This window comes from Myxocyprinus asiaticus, chromosome 16 (genome assembly GCF_019703515.2).
Source record: "Myxocyprinus asiaticus isolate MX2 ecotype Aquarium Trade chromosome 16, UBuf_Myxa_2, whole genome shotgun sequence".
Taxonomy (NCBI): Eukaryota; Metazoa; Chordata; class Actinopteri; order Cypriniformes; family Catostomidae; genus Myxocyprinus; species Myxocyprinus asiaticus.
In genome coordinates, this window is record NC_059359.1 from 39337391 (window position 1) to 39355483 (window position 18093).

An 18093-nucleotide genomic window follows, 5' to 3' on the forward strand; every position below is an offset into this window, starting at 1 on the left:
CATGGTACTGAATGATTGATCATGTTCATATTTCATGATACCGTCATGATACTCCAAGGTACTTTAAAAAAAATACCATGGTTTTACTATGACACATGTCATAAACATGGGGTTATCACAGACCATGTCTGTAAATAAATAAATAAACAAGTGTATTACCATGGTGCTTTTTGTGAGAAATATAACAGTATAGGCTATTATTTGTGATAAAGGAGAAATGGAAAAAATTATGTACTGTATGTACTGTATATACAAGAAAATGGTTAAATACTCAAAAAGCAATGAAATTAGTTTAGTATGTATAATTACTACTCATTTAAAAAAAAAAAAAAGAATCAGTTCCCTTTTTTATCCTTCTGTCCCTGCTAAGGTTTGTGAATGTCGTTGTTTGTTGTAACTTTGAAGAACTAGAGATAAAAATAAATCAAATATGGAACGGAGGATGAATTCCAGTTGCCTCCACGTCTGAGACCGTCAACCTGCGCATCTTATCACGTGGCTTGTTGAGCGTGTTGCCACGGAGACATAACGCGTGTGGAGGCTTCACGCCGTCCACCGCGGCAACCACGCTCAACTCACCACGTGTCCCACTGAGAACGAACCACATTATAGCGACCACGAGGTGGTTACCCCATGTGACTCTACCCTCCCTAGCAACTGGGCCAATTTGTTTGCTTAGGAAACCTGGCTGGAGTCACTCAGCACACCCTGGGATTTGAACTAACAAACTAGCAAACTCCAGGGGTGGTAACCAGCGTATTTTACCACTGAGCTACCCAGGCCCCATTAAAGTGATGTTTCTTAATAACTTATTCATCATTTTCATATCAAAATGTCACGATTCATGTAAATTTGAAGACCCAATATTACAAGCACTTTTTTTTTTTTTTTACTCTAGGTAACCCGCACCTTAATTTTATGACATTACTCCCATATACTTTTGTAACTTGTTTATACATGATATTTGCATGACAGATTGGTTTATATGATAAACTATCTAGCGCGGCCATTCGAAACCAAAGTTCTTTTAAAAACCTAAGCAGCAGCTTTCTGACAGATAGGCTGCAGCTAGTGAGACCTCAGGGATGCATTCTCTCTCCACTGCTCTTCTCCCTGTACACGAATGACTGCACTGCAAAGGATCCCTCTGTCAAACTCCTGAAGTTTGCAGACGACACCATGGTCATTGACCTCATCCACGATGGTGACGAGTCTGCATACAAACGGGAGGTTGAACAGCTGGCTGTCTGGTGCGGTCACAACAACCCTGAGCTGAACACGCCCAAAACAGTGGAAATGATAGTGGACTTCAGGAGAAATCCCCCCACACTCCCCCCCTGCCCCCCACTATCCTGAACAGCACTGTGGCAGCAATGGAGTCATTCAGGTTCCTGGGCTATACCATCTCTCAGGACCTGAAGTGGGACACCCACATAGACTCCAGTGTAAAGAAGGCTCAGTAGAGGTTGTACTTCCTTTGCCAGCTGAGGAAGTTTAACCTGCCACTGGAGCTGCTGACACAGTTCTACTCGGCAGTCATTGAGTCTGTCCTTTGTACATCTATAACTGTCTGGTTTGGTTCAGCCATCAAATCAGACAGAAGGAAACTACAAAGGACAGTCAGGACTGCTGAGAGGATTACTGGTGCTCCCCTACCCACCCTCCAAGACCTGTACGTCTCCAGAGTGAGGAAACATGCAGGTAGAATCACTTTGGACCCCACACACCCTGCCCACTCTCTCTTTGAACTGTTGCCCTCTGGCCGGTGCAACAGAGCACTCAGCACCAGGACAACCAGGCACAAGCCTGGTCTTACAACAGTTTTACCCTCAGGCAATTTACCACATGAACAATTAAACTGCCTTCAGGACTCCCATAGTGCAATAATGTATAAATATGTCATGTACATATGTAAAGTCACTATATTTATTTAAATAACTGTACATACCCCTACCTTGCACATATATTATTACTTGCACTTGTACATACACCATCCTATGTTATGTCCTATTTTTTTTTTATGTCTATTTATACTCGTACGTACCTTGTTTTATATTCTGTGTCTTACTGTAATGTTCTGTGTGCACTTGCTTGTTTCTCCTAACACCAAAAATATTCCTTGTGTACGTGAGCACACTTGGCAATAAAGCTCATTCTGATTCTGATTCTGAAAACATTCCAAAAATGTTGCAGTGTGGTGTTTTTATTTTATTTATTTATTTTTTTACTTAAAATAATATTAATTGTCTTAAACTACTTAAAGAAAACACGCCATGTGGATACTTTCATTAATATTTTTCCAAAATGCATAAAGCAGTCAAATAATGGCTTAAAGAGACAGACAATATAAATTAATAAATAAATAAAGAACATTCTTCAGTATAAATCATCTGGGCTTAAATCAAAGTTGCTTGTTGAAATATGCTTCACTTTTTTAGTGAGTCTGTAGATTGTGCAATAAGCAGGGTTGGGGAGTAACGAAATACATGTAATGGGATTTAAAATACAAAATATAAGTAACTGTATTCCACTACAATTACAATTTATATAATTGGTATTTAGAATACAGTTACATTCAAAAAGTATTTTGATTACTGAAGAGATTACTTTGCATTTTATTGTAATTTGTTTCATTTAATATTTAGTCCTTTCAGATGGAAAACATTTATACATAAAAATGATGCGATCCAAAGTGCATTTGAACAGCGGTGAAACACTTTCTTATGATGTGTTACATTCATACGAGCAGACAGAGAAGTAAATTTGAAGTAAGTTTGGAGCAGAAGAAATAGAAATAAACCTTGTGTAAATTGTCAGCTTTACGCTAAGCTAAAATGCTATTTCTAGCCATTTTACATGCACGTTACCAGGCACGATCAGATTTTTTTATCAAGAAAGTTCACGTTGGATCATAACTTCTTTTTTTCTAGTAAGACCTTTGATATCAGGGCAAAAATCTTATTCTTGATAATAATTTTTGTATTGTTTTCCTGTAAAAATATCTAAAAATCCTTAAAACAAGATCAATTTGATTGATCTTGTTTTAGAAACAACACTGCATAAGATATTTAGGTTTTTCAGAGAATGTATTTTTAATGTGTATTTTGTCTTACTGTACTGGCAGAGCTTTTATAGTCAAAACAAGCGAAAAAAATCTACCAGTGCTGAAGAAATAATCCAAAGTATTTAGAATACGTTACTGACCTTGAGTAATCTAATGGAATATGTTACAAATTACATTTTACAGCATGTGTTCTGTAATCTGTAGTGGAATACATTTCAAAAGTAACCCTCCCAACCCTGGCAATAAGCATACTCTTTTCTAATCTCAAGACTAACCTCTAAACAAGCATCACTTCTTGGGACAAGCATTTTAGAATGTGTATTCCAACAAGTCACTAATAGAGAAATGTTATACTGCCTTGGTAAATCACCCTGGCATAATTGGCTTAGTTTACTTTTCCTGGGAGGGCAAATATGGGATCCTCTGAGGCCCAATAAATGTAGCCAGGCATTTTTCTGATAAGGGAAATGCTCATTTTTCACAAACAATATTTTCATTTTTCCTGGGTCGTAGACAGTTGGCATTAGATTAAACGCTAACCAGGGGTAAGCCTGCAGCAAATAGCAGTGACTTGAAGGGCGAACGCCCTCCTGAATCCATCACATTTCCCTGGAGTTGCTCTCTGGACACTAACGACCTTAAGCTAATGCTCTAAAGATGGCTCCACGCTGCCTGTTGTTATAAACCTCTGTATTTTGTTTCAGTCTATGTTGAATCTCAAGAGCTCTATTTAGGTTCTGCATTTCATTAAATTATAGTCTGCAAATGTTAATGTGATAAATACCGATCTGTTGAAAGCTCAGTGGGAGCCTTGTCTTAGTTGAAGACAAACCTGTGTGGTAGAAGGTGTATATTTAAAATATTGGCTAAAAAAAGGTTAGGCTACAGCGTTGTCTGTGAGCAATTTTGTGCTCATAGCTCTGGAAGATATCTGGAAACATTTCACTCAGTTCCTCAAATTCATGTTTATCTTAGAGCAAGACCTTAAGCTTCATCTCAGCAGAGAAAATAGCACTGCGATACAATGCAATAAAATAACTGAAATAATTCAATCTCTGGTTATTTGATTTTGATTGGCTCTGGGCACTCTGGGGACCCTAACGGGCCGAATTCTGATTCGTCATCGCACAAGGAGAGCAAAATGAACGTCACATGTTATTCTGTCACAGAGGTGACAGATAAAGAGCTCCATTTCATTTCTGGCAGCTTTCCAGGCCCCTTCAATTTCATGCCTGTCTCTCATTTCATGTCTTGCTCTCACTGTATTTCCTTATGTCTTACACTGAATAGTAACAATACTTAAACAACTGGATTTTCATGGAATTTAAATGTAAATGATATCATCAATTACTCACCCTTGTGTCTTTCTGAACATATTTATATATATATTGTAGCAGCTCTTTTCCATACAACAACAGTTCATGGTGATACACTGTCCATTATTTAGTGTTGCAGGTGACATCGTTCACACCAAAACACCATTGGTTCCCATTTGTTTTTAGCAAACGTGATGCACAAATTTGTATATGACAAATAGAGAATGAGATTTGAGAGCTGCAGTTCAGGGCATAATTGACAGCAAACCTTCAATCTGTTTCACATAGAAAGCTACCAAATAACTTATGAAGACTTGGAATACAGCACATGAGTAATATGGATTACTTTTATAACCTTGTTTTGGGTAATCATTTTCATATACACAAAAGCATTGTAAACACTCATCAAAATTTTGTTTTTGTGTTCCACAGAAGAAAGAAAGTCATATAGGTTTGAAACAACATGAGGGTGAGTAAATAATGAATTTGTATTTTAAGGTAAACTATTCCTTTAATTGTGGCAAGGAAATTTAAATGTTTAAGACAAACTAGTGCAGTGGTGACTGACATCTTATATTACAGAACATTAGGAAATTGCATTGGTTTTCCTGTGTGTATGTGTAGGTAAATGCTCATTATTTTAAGTTATAATGTATGTTACATATGATTATCTGTGTAATGTCTCAGAATCATTAAAGAGTGTCCAGTTTCAGTTCCCAAACAGCTGTCACTGCATGCCCTGCTCTCAAGAAGAATGTGCACACAAACCACACATTGGTCTTATTATCAAATTACATTCACTAAAGCTGGCCTTATTCCTTTCCAGTTTAAAATATACAAGCACCAAACCCAGGAGGGATAATTAAAATAATGTATGCATTAACTCACAAATATTGTAATGGTTTGATTTATTGCACGTTCCCATGTCTATTTTTCTTTTCTGTTCTCTTAATGAGTCACAATAATCACACATCCTTTGCAGAGGATTCCAGTGAAGGTCACCCCATCCGTACAACCATATGAGCAATGAGTCCTGTGGTGGGAGACCACTGCCATTGGCATCAGCCATCCACAACCTAAGCATGCAGCCCTATCATCACTGCAGGTGGGACCAGCAGATGCCGGGCCGGGCTGCTGATAGCTCCAGGGCTGACTATGAGATAAAGCCACACAGCATGGAAGTGAAGCAGATGGGCTTGCAGTTAGTGGGAGACTTACAGCTAATGTTTGGAAGAGGGTTTAAACTGTGGCATATAGTGATCAGTTTCCTTGGATTTACAGGGGCTCTTTTAGCATTAATTTGTATTATTAGATACAGGGTCGGCACTAGCTATAGGAAAACTATGCAATTGCCTAGGGCCTCCAAAAGACATTGTATATGAACGTGGTAGTTAGCCGTACCGGTACATGACTTTCTGAACCGGCAGGGGAGGCTCATTCATATTCATGAGAACAGCGCTACCTGGTAAGTAAAACACTGATATGCCTATCCCTAACCAATCAGTTAATGCATTCTCCATTAATATGAAAGAAGCAAGCCTTCCCCTGCCACAGCTCAAAAGTTCAGCTTTTTTCATAGGACATTAGTTGTCACTTGTACGAAAACCGAACCATATTACCAATTCAAAGTGGGCCCACCCTCTGAATGTATAAGGAGATATGATACGATAAGTCCACCCTCAAAAGAACGCACACAAATAGCACATCATTTATAAGCATTGTATGATGCCGCTTAAACGTAAGCTTGCTTTGGTGGCTGCTAAATGAAAAGCAAATCAAGCATGCAGGTGATGCAGGATTGGAGTGATTATTAGGCTTAGGAAACGGGATCGATGCAATTTCACGTATCGATAATCTGAAGATTTTCCAGATGATTATTGATATATACACTACCGGTCAAAAGTTTTGAAACACTTCACTGAAATGTTTCTCATGATCTTAAAATTCTTTTGATCTGAAGGCATATGCTGAAATGTTTGAAATTAGTTTTGTAGGCAAAAATATAATTGTGCCACCATATTAATTTATTTCATTATAAAACTAAAATTTAATAAAAATAAAAAAGTTTTTGAAATTGATGACTTGGACCAAATAATAAAGAAAAGCAGCCAATAAGTGCCCAACATAGATGGGAACTCCTTCAATACAGTTTAAAAAGCATCCCAGGGTGATACCTCAAGAAGTTGGTTGAGAAAATGTCAAGAGTACATGTCTGCAAATTCTAGGCAAAGGGTGAGTACTTTGAAGATGCTAAAATATAACACAGTTCTGATTTATTTTGGATTTTGTTTAGTCACAACATAATTCCCATAGTTCCATTTATGTTATTCCATAGTTTTGATGATTTTACTATTATTCTAAAATGTGAGGAAAAAAAAAAAATTATAATAAAGAATGAGTGTTTCAAAACTTTTGACTGGTAGTGTATATTGGGATTTTTCAGATATAAATAGGGCTGCTCATTGCACAATAGTCTTTGTCTTTCAAACATATTTCTCAACACAACTTTGGTAAACTGTGAGCGGCAGGGTAAATCAAAGTGAGCTTCGCACCAGACACAGCTTGTAATGTGTGTGTGATATGCCTCAACTGGATTCAGTAAATGTTATGTCACCCCCTTGTGGTCTCCAAAAGCTCTTACGTCAGACTACACTGAATGGAATGCAACTGACAGTGAATTGAATGCACACAAATTAGGCTTCTAATTTAAATGTCAGCTGATGTTAATATATCGATGCTTCAAAAATGTATAGATAAAATAAAGTGCCGATCAATATGGATATATCGATATTTTATGACATCCATAGTGATTAGGTATGTGCAACATCAACTGCACCTCCTCTTATTGATCTGTGAGATTTGCAATTGGGGGAAGAGTTCAAATAAGAGGCGTCGAGTCGGACACTTTCAGGTTTGCGTGTGTCAACGGGAACAACACTAGCAACATAAAAGTCAAAAGAAGCTAACATACTAAACATAGGCTTATATTTATAGTTATTTTTTTATATATAATTAAGTCGATCTGGGTATCCAAACAATTCTTAAAACAAGTTCTAAGTCTGTGCTTTCAGTTATTTTTGAAAACCATCCATCCATCCATTTTCTATAGCCACTTGTCCTATGTAGGGTCGCAGGTTGTGATGGACACAGCTGTCTCCGGCTGAAGGCTAGGAAACACCCTGGACAGGTGGTCAGTCCATCACAGGACTGGCACAGACATACACATTCACACTCTCATATACAGGCAATTACAAATACACTTGACCTGCATGATTTTGGACTGTGGGGTAAACCAGAGCACCCAGAGGAAACCCACGCAAACACGGGGAGAACATGCAAACTCCACACAGAAAGGCCCCAGGTGAGCCGGGATTCAAACTGGGACCTTCTTGCTGTGAGGCAACATTGCTAGCAACTGTGCCGCCCTTATTTTTTAAATTGTGTTATATATTGAGCTTGTTTACATACTGTAGTTAAAAAAAAAAAAAAAAATTTACTGAGAGAAAGCTGCTTAAGATGCGGCGTTTACATGCACTGTGTGAACTTTTTACATATTAAACCCGTATACATGCGGATGGGGGTGCGTTCAGTTACGAAGAGCTCATCCCTATGCTCTAATCCCTTTGAAGGATTTACTCTCCAGAGTGAGAGCTTTGGAGAGTTGAAGAGTGTAGGGCTCAAAACTTTCGGTCATTCATAACATACTTATATCCAAGCCAAAGGAACTGCTGTTACCGTCGCACAAGGCTGACGCTAATGAACATCAGTTGTACCTAATCAGAAATCTTTGTAATTGTTTTTTTTTTTTTTTTGCCTTACTATTAACTTTCAGAATAAAAACAGAAAAGAAATGCTTTAAAACTTTTTGACTTTATGAAGAAATGTAAGCTTAATGTTTAAATATTTGTTTTATTTATTTTGATGAAAAAAAAAACACTAAACCACTCCTTGCCACTAAACAAATGTACAATATGTGTAAAATTATTAAATAAATAAAAGGCCACTATGTATACTTAGACAACGTCCACATTAATCCAGATACATTTGAAAACGGGGTTTCCGTATTCGAAATGCTCTCCATCCACACTGCCATTTTCAAGCATTTTCCAAAAGTTTCTCGTTCACGCTGAAACATATGAAAACTATTAAATCCCCTTACTGCACATGCAAAAAATGTCTCAATGGCAATGATCCTCATATTCTGACACTGGAGAGCAATTCTGAGTAAACTTCCTGTCGCCTTTGAAGGGATGCAATGTGAAGGTTGTACAAAGTAACATAACTACTTACAAAGTTTTGAATGGTTTATCGCCACAGTACTTAAGTGACCTTTTATTACTACGATCACAAAATTTAATATTGTGATCTGTTAATATTACCTAGAAAACCAAAATCTACTAAAAGAGGTAGATCCTTTTCCTCGTTGGCTCCTAAACTATGGAATTGTCTTCCCAGCATTGTTCGGGACTCAGACACACTCTCTCAGTTTAAATCTAAACTAAATACTCATCTTTTCAGCCAGGCATACACCTAATTTATCCATCAACACAGTGGATAGAGTGATGACGACTAACTGCAGCCTGTGCCAGCCAGATATTACTTAAGTCTCTAAGATGGACTTCACAGAGGATGAACTGATGCCAGCTCCAGCCATAAGATATGGGATACCTTACTGGCCACTGCCTGAACCTTGGAAACAAACTGCCACAAGCTGCTAGTCGAACTGCATTGCACCTTACTGATCTCTGCCTGCATCACCTTGGTCAAAGGATAGACTACACTCTTAAAATGGAATACATAGACAATAACTTAATTACCAACTAAAGCCTTCATCAGCCAAATAACAAAAGACAATGCATCTGTGTGCACTTCCACAGTTAATTCAGGCTGGACTTCAAAGAGTTTAGTCATTAATCTTACAGTTCATACAAAATCTTTTTGTTTAAACATTGGCCTCTAACACTTACTCAGTTTACGGATTTTAAACCATGTACTACACATAAATAACTAATGTTGGCATCATATTCATGCTGTTTAGCCAGAGGGGAGCTGGCCCCCACAGTGACCATGGTTTCCCCCAAGGTTATTTTTCTCCATTAACCAACATCATATGGAGTTGTGTGTTCCTTGCCAGAGTCACCTCTAAATATAAATATTTTTTAATTATTTGTTTTATTTTTTATCAAACCACACAATTATGACTCTAAGACATTACAGCTTCTCTTTGTTAAAACAATTTTCTGTAATGCTGCTTTGAAATGATATGTGTTGTGAAAAGTGCTATACAAATAAAAATGACTTCTTTAAAAATGCTATCAATGTGAATAACAGAAGAACACTGCTACAACATTGGTCTGCATCTTGATTGTTTTGAGTTCACAAGACTGTATCACATGACAAACATGTAATCATTTTCAAATATCTCCATTTTCCCTGTCCACACTACAAACACAAAGACACCATTTTCAAATGTATCCACTTGGTAGAGCGTTTTCGAAAAGCTCCGTTTCCGCTGTCAAAAATGGTGTCAGTGTAAACGGAAGGCCAAAACGTGGAGAAAAGAGATGCGTTTACTAATGAAAACCTGTTAGTGTGGACGTGGCCTTTTATTTCAATTCCATTATAATAACAGATCAAGCAAATTTACAGCAACATAAGCAATATTCAGTTTCAAACAGAAAGCCAGGGGTTTCAAATGTTTTAAATTATACTAATTAAAAGCTTTTATAAACCATGGAGATGCATTATTTTCACAGAGGCATTATTTTCATTGAAATTTCTCCTTTGAAATTTCATCTCTTCAAAAAGGAGAAAAGGGAAACATTACAGCTAGAAGGCATAAATTGCACAGAACTGTAAAGATACTGTCATTTTCCAAGGACCTAACAAATAAAAGATGCATCTGAAGACCCACACAGACATCACGTTAGTTAGGTTAGCGAAGACTTACTGTACTGCAGAAAGGAACATGTTGCTTAAAGCTGTAACACAGACTCCAAAGAACTGGGGTTTAGATCCATGTGCAGTTTATTAGTAAAAGTGCAAATCATAAACAGAAAGGCAGGGTAAATGTCCATCATTCGAACAGCGTAGATAGATCAGAGACGTGGTCATAAACAGGTGAGGTTCAGGGCGGGCGGGCAGGCAGGCAGACAGGCAACTGTTCAAGTGCAGCTGGAACTAGAGGTAAAGGATAACGAAACTTTACCATTATGTCATTGAGAGCGCGGTAATCGATGCATGGACAGAGCCCACCATCCCTCTTGCCAATGAAGAACCCAGCTGCCGCAGGTGAGGTAGATGGTCAGATGAAGCCCTTTGCCATTCCCTCCTCAAAGTAGTTTTTCATAGCCTCAGACTCGGGTTCAGACAAAGGAAAAATACTCCCTCGTGGCAGTGTAGTGCCAAGCAACAGTTCAATAGCACAGTCACTGGAACGGTGTGGAGGGAGTTGAGAAGCCTTGGCCTTACTAAAGGCTTCGACGAGGTCATCATACTCAGAGGGTAGGGTGAGCACTGATGTGAAGTCCTCCGTGACAGTAGTGGTTCCGATGGAAACAGGTGAAATGGGCTCAAGGCAGCTGGAGAAACAGGTTGCGTCCCACTGGGAAATTTGCCCCTCACGCCAAGAGATTTGTGGGTTGTGTTGAAGCCACGGTAATCCAAGTATTACAGGGTTGAGTGGCGACTGAATGACGTAGAGGCGTGTCCTCTGTGTGAATCGTGCCAACTTGGAGTGATGTCTGTAGTGGTGTGATGAATGTGGCAGGTCCCCAGAAGGCGTCCATCTAGCACTGCCACTGCCAAAGGAGATTCACATGGGATTAGTGGTATCTCGAACCTCTTGGCTAACCCTTAATCAATAAAATTGCCTGCAGCACCAGAATTGATCATGGCTTGAGTAGTGATAATATTCTGAAAACAGGTAGCTCCTAGATGTCTGGCCTGACAGCAATACAAACACAGACGTTGCTTAATGCGGCGTTCTCTCTCCTCTGTCATCAGAGGAGCGTGCCCGATCTGCATGGATTCTGTTTCACCTGTGCTGAATGTGGTCTGTGAGGTGACAGTAAGGGAGTAGACTGGTCTTCCTGAGCGGATAAGATTATCTAGGCGAATGGCAAGATCAATAAACTGGTCCAGGGTTCTCCCCTCATCGTGGCATGCCAGCTCAGATTGAAGCTCCGGGTTGAGTCCTCTTTGGAACAGTAGTTTGAGTGTGTCCTCTACCCACACTGTCTGAGCAGCGAGAGTGCGAAAGGAAAGCGCAAACTTGGCTGCAATGTTTTTCCCCTGATGGAGTGAGTGTAACAGCTCACCAGCGTTCCTTCCTCCCTCGGGGTGCTCGAGCACTTCTCAGAAGCGCTAGAGGAAATTGAAAGTGGTGAACCTCACCCCTTCATTAGACCATATGGTGGTAGCCCAGTCCAGAGCCCTTCTAGTCAAGAAGGAGCAAACAAAAGAGATGTGACTGTCCTCAGTGGGATATAGCATGGGTTGTTGCTTCACAAACATCGAACATTGCATCAAAAATCCCTTGCACTTAGATGATGTTCCATTAAACTTTTCCAGGAAAGCAAGTCATGGGTTGGTAGTGAAGGTGTTTGGAGAGGAAGGGTTGTTTACCGGAGTGGGTTGAGATGCATGTGGTGGTTGTTCCAGAGCTGGAATGTGGAGGTTTTGTAAAGCCTTTACTTATTCCTCCATCAAAGTAGTCAGCCAGGTGAGTTGTTGCTGATGAACCACCAACACATTTGCTTGAGTGGAAACCTCAGTAGACAATTGAAAGAGCACCGCTGGATCTGAAATTGGCGAAGACTTCTGTAAAAGACTCCAAAGAACTTAGGTTAAGATCCATGTGCTGTTTATTAGTAGAAGTGCAAATCATAAACAGACAGGCAGGGTAAATCTCCAGCAATGGAATAGCATAGACAGATCAGAGACGTGGTCATAAACAGGCAAGGTTCAGGGCAGGCAGCAAACAATCAAAGTAGAAATCCAGGTAAACAGATGTAATCAAAGGCAGGCAGCAGAGAATCAAACAGTGGGTAAACAGGCAGGCAGGCAGTAACAACAGTATAAATGCTCAGAAATGTCAGCTAGGCAAAACAAGACTTTGAAAAGAGTTGAGTTAGTGTAGTGCTTAAATAGACATCGGAACTGGGAACAGGTGTGGGAGTAATCAGTCCAGGTAGGCATGCTGGGAAGTGTAGTTCCTGAAGCTCTCAGAACATGGGTGAGAGAGACCTTTGGTGGTGAGTGGAGGAAGTTCTTGAGTTCATGACAAAAGTGGAGAAACGATGACTACTGTCAAAACACTACGGTAACTTCTCATTTCCATCATAACTTCAGTTGAAAATCTAAAGTTGCTTTTGTGATGTAATGACAATAGCCATAGGGACAGCATTTTATTATTATTATTTTTATTATTTTTAAATATCTAATTGTGCACAATAACAAATTAACAAAAAAAAAAATAAAGTTCTTAGGGGAAAAATGCAATGGAGAATTTATCTGAGCTTATTATAAATTTATTGTTGAGAACAGTTCAGAAGTCTGGGTGAGGGAGAAATTCTAGCAAATTTAACATTTAAAAACTCATAGCAAGTAGGATTAAAGACATAATAAAAAGGTTTAAATCTATTTTGATCTACTCTTTGAAACAATTATTTTCTCTCTCTTTTGGAAATTATTATTATTTTGTTTTTTTTTTGTAATTAAAATCTTCCTTAAACAAACATAGAACCACCCATAAACGTTAGCTGGTGATGTTGGACTGTGGATCATGAATAAGCAGAGCAAAGGCACTGGAGGCATTGCATTAATAATAATGATGATGAAGAAGATATAGCCTGTGATCTACCTATTTAATTCAGTCTAAAGTTAATGAATGGTGACAATTAGTCTACACACTAACTGCAATGCATGGCAGAATTAAACTTTGCAGTGATTTTGAATCTGAGGTATATCCTCAAATTGTATTTAATGTTACAGACATAATTTAGTGCATCTGTTCTAATTGTATTTGCTTGATGTGAAAATAATCCATTTTCTTTTATTTAGCAGATGGAGGACTCACCTTTGAACATATTCTGTTGTTCTATAATGGAAACAGTGTCTGTTTCTAAAAAAAAATATTGTTTTCTTATATATATAATAATATTTACATTCCTCATAACATTATAAAAACATTTTTGTTTATCTTCAAGATCGTGTTCCTTTTCTCATGACTTTATTCACATATGTGACCTTGAGGTAATCCAAAATGAATCAAAAGTAATCTGATTACATTGATTTCTTATTGCAGTAATTGGATTAGAGTACTCCGTTTCAATCAGAATTTGAAATGGATTACATTTTAAAAGTAACCCTCCCTGGTCTCAGACACCATTCACTTTCATTGCATCTTTTTTCCATACAATGAAAGTGATGAAAGTAATTCCGCCTCACATCTCTTTTTGTTTTCCGCTAAAGAGGAAAAGTCATACAGTTTTGGAACAACACTGAGGGTGAGTAAACAATTACATAATGAATTTTCATTTTTGGATGAACTATTCCTTTAATAAACCTCTTTGACATTCTCAGTTGTGCACTTGGCAGACTAAACTGCAACATCCTGAATAATATCACAGTTTTTTCAAGGCAAGTCAGTCCACTCGGCGGCCACCTTTGGAACGCTCCCGGGTAGCTATTTTCCATGGATACAAGCTGCATAAAAGTACAGCACCTATCTATTTGAATGGGGAAAGACCAAAATCTCATCAATGGTTGGTCAATTTTACAATCAAAGAACATATTTCAAATCAGCAGTAAAATCTGACAACAATGGTATCATAAATTGTGCTTCTTTAGTTCAAATCACGCACAAAAAAGCTTTATTTTTTTAGCTGGCTGACTGGCGATCTCTGTATCTGAAAGGTGATTGATTGGCTCTTTTACCCATAAGATGGGACATTCTTCATTTTCTACATTCACCATATTGGCCGTTCCAAATTTTCCCATTCATTTTAATACAATAATTCCGCCTCAGGCTATATAGTATTTGATAAAATCCACCTTCTTCCTGTTTTTAAGCCTGTTCCAATACTTTCCTGATGGGATATGGTAAAAAAATATCTTACTGTAGAAACATGATCCAAAAATGTACTATCAATGGTGTTTGCATCCTATATTACTTTAATAAGCTATAAACTAAAGACTTAGTAAAACCTTTAGTTTCAAATTATCAGCTTCATAAATGTGTCATGTAAACATTGTGAATTTAATGCAGTCGAGCAGTATTGCATAGTGGACATATACTGTATAGAAACTGTAAAAACAATTTATGGCATGTGTTGGTCTGCGGGAGAGGGAGAGCGGTAAGGCTCGTCACCTGGTCATAATTATCTCTAACACCTGTCTCTCATTATAGTGATGGCGGAGGGAGACCTGAAAAAGCATTCCAGAGCATCAGGGAGAGGAGAGAGTGACCAGTGAGTCCAACCCCTGAGAGAGTGTTTTCAGTTATTTATATGTACACTGGTTTTGACGGTTACCGTCAAGTGTGTTGAAACAGATTATTAAAAGGACTGACCTTGAACCTGCTTCATTGTCTCCTGACTCCTCCATTGCCCACAAACTAAGATCCTTTACAGTGGTGCATTATGGAGTCCTCACCGCTGGGCAAGGTCTTCAAGACCCTCACCAGCATCCAGCAAACACAACATAAGGCCCTCATGGAGGTACACCTGGAGCAGGAATAATGTTTCCAAGTCCTGCTCCAGGCACAAGCGGAGAACCGGCAGGTACACCGGAGCCTGATCGCCAGGGAGGAGGTGGCGCTGTGACCTCCTCTGAGCTTATTCCACCGGTGGCCCTAACAAAGATGGGGCGAAACAACGACCGGAGGCCTTCCTCAACCTATTTTCAAAGACCGCAGAGGTTTGGAGGTGGCCTCCCGATCAGTGGGCAGCCTGCCTGTTGCCCCTGCTCTCCGGGGAGGCGCAGCTAGCAGCACAACAACTTCCCGCCACCAGCCTCCTGGATTACAGTCACCTGAGGAAGGCCATCCAGCAATGGGTCAGTCAGACCCCGGAGCAAAGTCGGCAGCTTTTCCGAGCTTTGGGAAGGATGGCCGCCCATTCGCTTTTGCGCAGCAGCTCCGTAACGCCTGCCGGAAATGGTTACTGGTGGGGGGGAACCCGCGGCGTCATGGAAGTCGTCGATCTGGTGGTACTGGAGCAGTTCGTCTCCCAACTTCAGTGCCACCGCCTGATGTCGCTGGAAGAGGCACTCCAGCTGGCCGAGGACTACATGGCGGCATTTCCAGGTGGCAGCAAACAGTGTCTTCTTCTCTATCTCCTCTCTCTTCTCTCTCTCCACACCGTGTGTCATGCCCCCCCCCCCCCATCCCCCTCAGTCCTGTCCAGTCCCGGCTCCTCGGAGGTGGGGAGGAGCCCCACCCAAACCCTTCCCCTTGTCTGTCCCTCCAACTCCCCCTGTCTCTCTCTGCTATCCCCCCCAGGTTGGCGAGACCGCCCCCATGAGTGCGGAAGGAAGACCTGGGCCGGTCTGCTGGCCGGTCTGCTGGAGCTGCGGGGAAGCCGGACACAGTCAGGATCGGTGTCCAGTGATGGAGGTGGGGACATTGGTCCGGATCCCCGATGCTCCACAGGCTGCCCCCGATTGTGCAGGTGCGTATTGGATACCAGTAAGAGTAAAAGGGGATACACATCAAGCTTTGGTGGATACAGGTTGTTCTCAAACCTTGATCCACCAACGCTTGGTGCAAGGCAGGGCACTGGATAAAAATAAATGGGTGAGGTGTGTGCATGGTGACATTCGCAAGTATCCAGTGGTTATCATTGAGATACGATTCAGGAGAAAAAGGCATAGAGTCGAGGCTGCGGTTAATTCCCGCCTCACCCATTCTGGAAACCAATTGTCCTGGCTTTAAAAATCTGTTGAGGGTAATGTGTGTGGATGGGATGGGGTGTGACGTGCGATACTATGGCTGGTGAGGCGGTGCCAGGGCCGTCAACGTCAGCTCCGTGTCAGGATGATGCAGATGAGGGAATTCCCGTTCTCAGGGGCTTCCTTGAGGGGGATTTCCCTCTGGAGCAGTCGTGTGAGGAGTCCCTCAAGCACACCTTTGACCAAATGAAAGTAATTGATGGTCAACAGCTCCATCCTGAATTGGGCTAAGCTCCAGAATTGGGCTAAGTGGCTCGAACCCCTGCTGTTTGCAGTACGAGAGGTCCCGCAAGCCTCCACTGGGTTTTCCCCATTTGAGCTACTGTATGGGCCCAGCCGTGCGGCGTGCTTGACGTCATATGGGAAGCTTGGGAGGAAGGACCTTTGAATAGTAAAAATCAAATTCAATATGTTCGTGACCTTAGAGCAAAACTCCACACTTTGGGGCAGGTAACACAGGAGAATTTGCTCCAAGCGCAAGCACGTCAACACCGACTGTACGACAGGGGCACTCTTTATCAGGGAGATAAAGTCCTTGTATTGCTGCACACCTCGAGCTCCAAATTACTCGCCAAGTGGCAAGGACTCTTTGAGGTCACACGATGAGTCGGAAATCTCGATTATGAGGTTAGGCGAACGGATAGGAGAGGGGCATGTCAAATCTACCACCTTAACCTCCTCAAACCATGGAGGGGGGTGGTGCCTGTAGCCTTGGCGACGGTAGTTCTGGAGAGTGCGGAGCTCGGGCCGGAGGTATCTCCCAAATCAAGTTCACTCACCCCGGTCCCTTGCGGAGACCACCTCTCACTGTCGCAGCTTACAGACATTGCCAGGTTGCAAGCGGAATTCGCGGACGTGTTTTCACCCCTACCCTAACCTCATAGAGCACCGTATCGAGACCACCCCAGGGGTGGTGGTTCGTAGCCGCCCCTATCATCTTCCTGAACACAAGAAAAATATTGTTCAGGAAGAATTAGAGGCAATGCTTGAAATGGGCGTAATACAAGAGTCACACAGCGATTCGGCCAGCCCGGTAGTTCTGGTACCGAAGAGCGACGGCTCGGTCCGGTTCTGTGTTGACTACTAGAAAGTGAAAGCGGTGTCCAAATTTGATGCTTATCCAATGCCGTAAATTGACGAGTTCCTCGATCGGTTGGACACGGCTCAATTTTACTCAATGCTGGACTTGACAAAGGGTTATTGGCAGATCCCCCGGATATTGCCCCGGCCTGAGTCAGCGGTGGGGGCATGTGGCATGGGGGGACATGGTCATGTGTCAGTCTGCGGGAGAGGGAGAGCTGTAAGGCTCGTCACCTGGATCGTAATTATCTCTAACACCTGTCTCTTATTAAAGAAATGGCGGAGGGAGATCTGAAAAGTCATGCAAGAGCATCAGGGAGAGGAACGAGTGACAAGCGTGTCCAACCCCTGAGAGAGTGTTTTCAGTTATTTATATGTACACTGGTTTTGACGGTTACCGTCAAGTGCGTTGAAACTGATTATTAAAAGGACTGACCTTGAACCTGCTTCATTGTCTCCTGACACCTCCATTGCCAACGAACTAAGATCCTTTACACGATTACTACAAATTTATTTTGAAATTGGGCAGTTTTGTAGAAATTCAAATATTTGGAGGATTTCTCAGAGCAGAACACATTCCCGCCAGGTTTGGTGACAGTCGGGATATTATCTGTGAGGCAGCATGTTGGCCTTGGCAGCCTTTATTGTTTTACGCGATAATAGATGGACGTATTTCCCGAT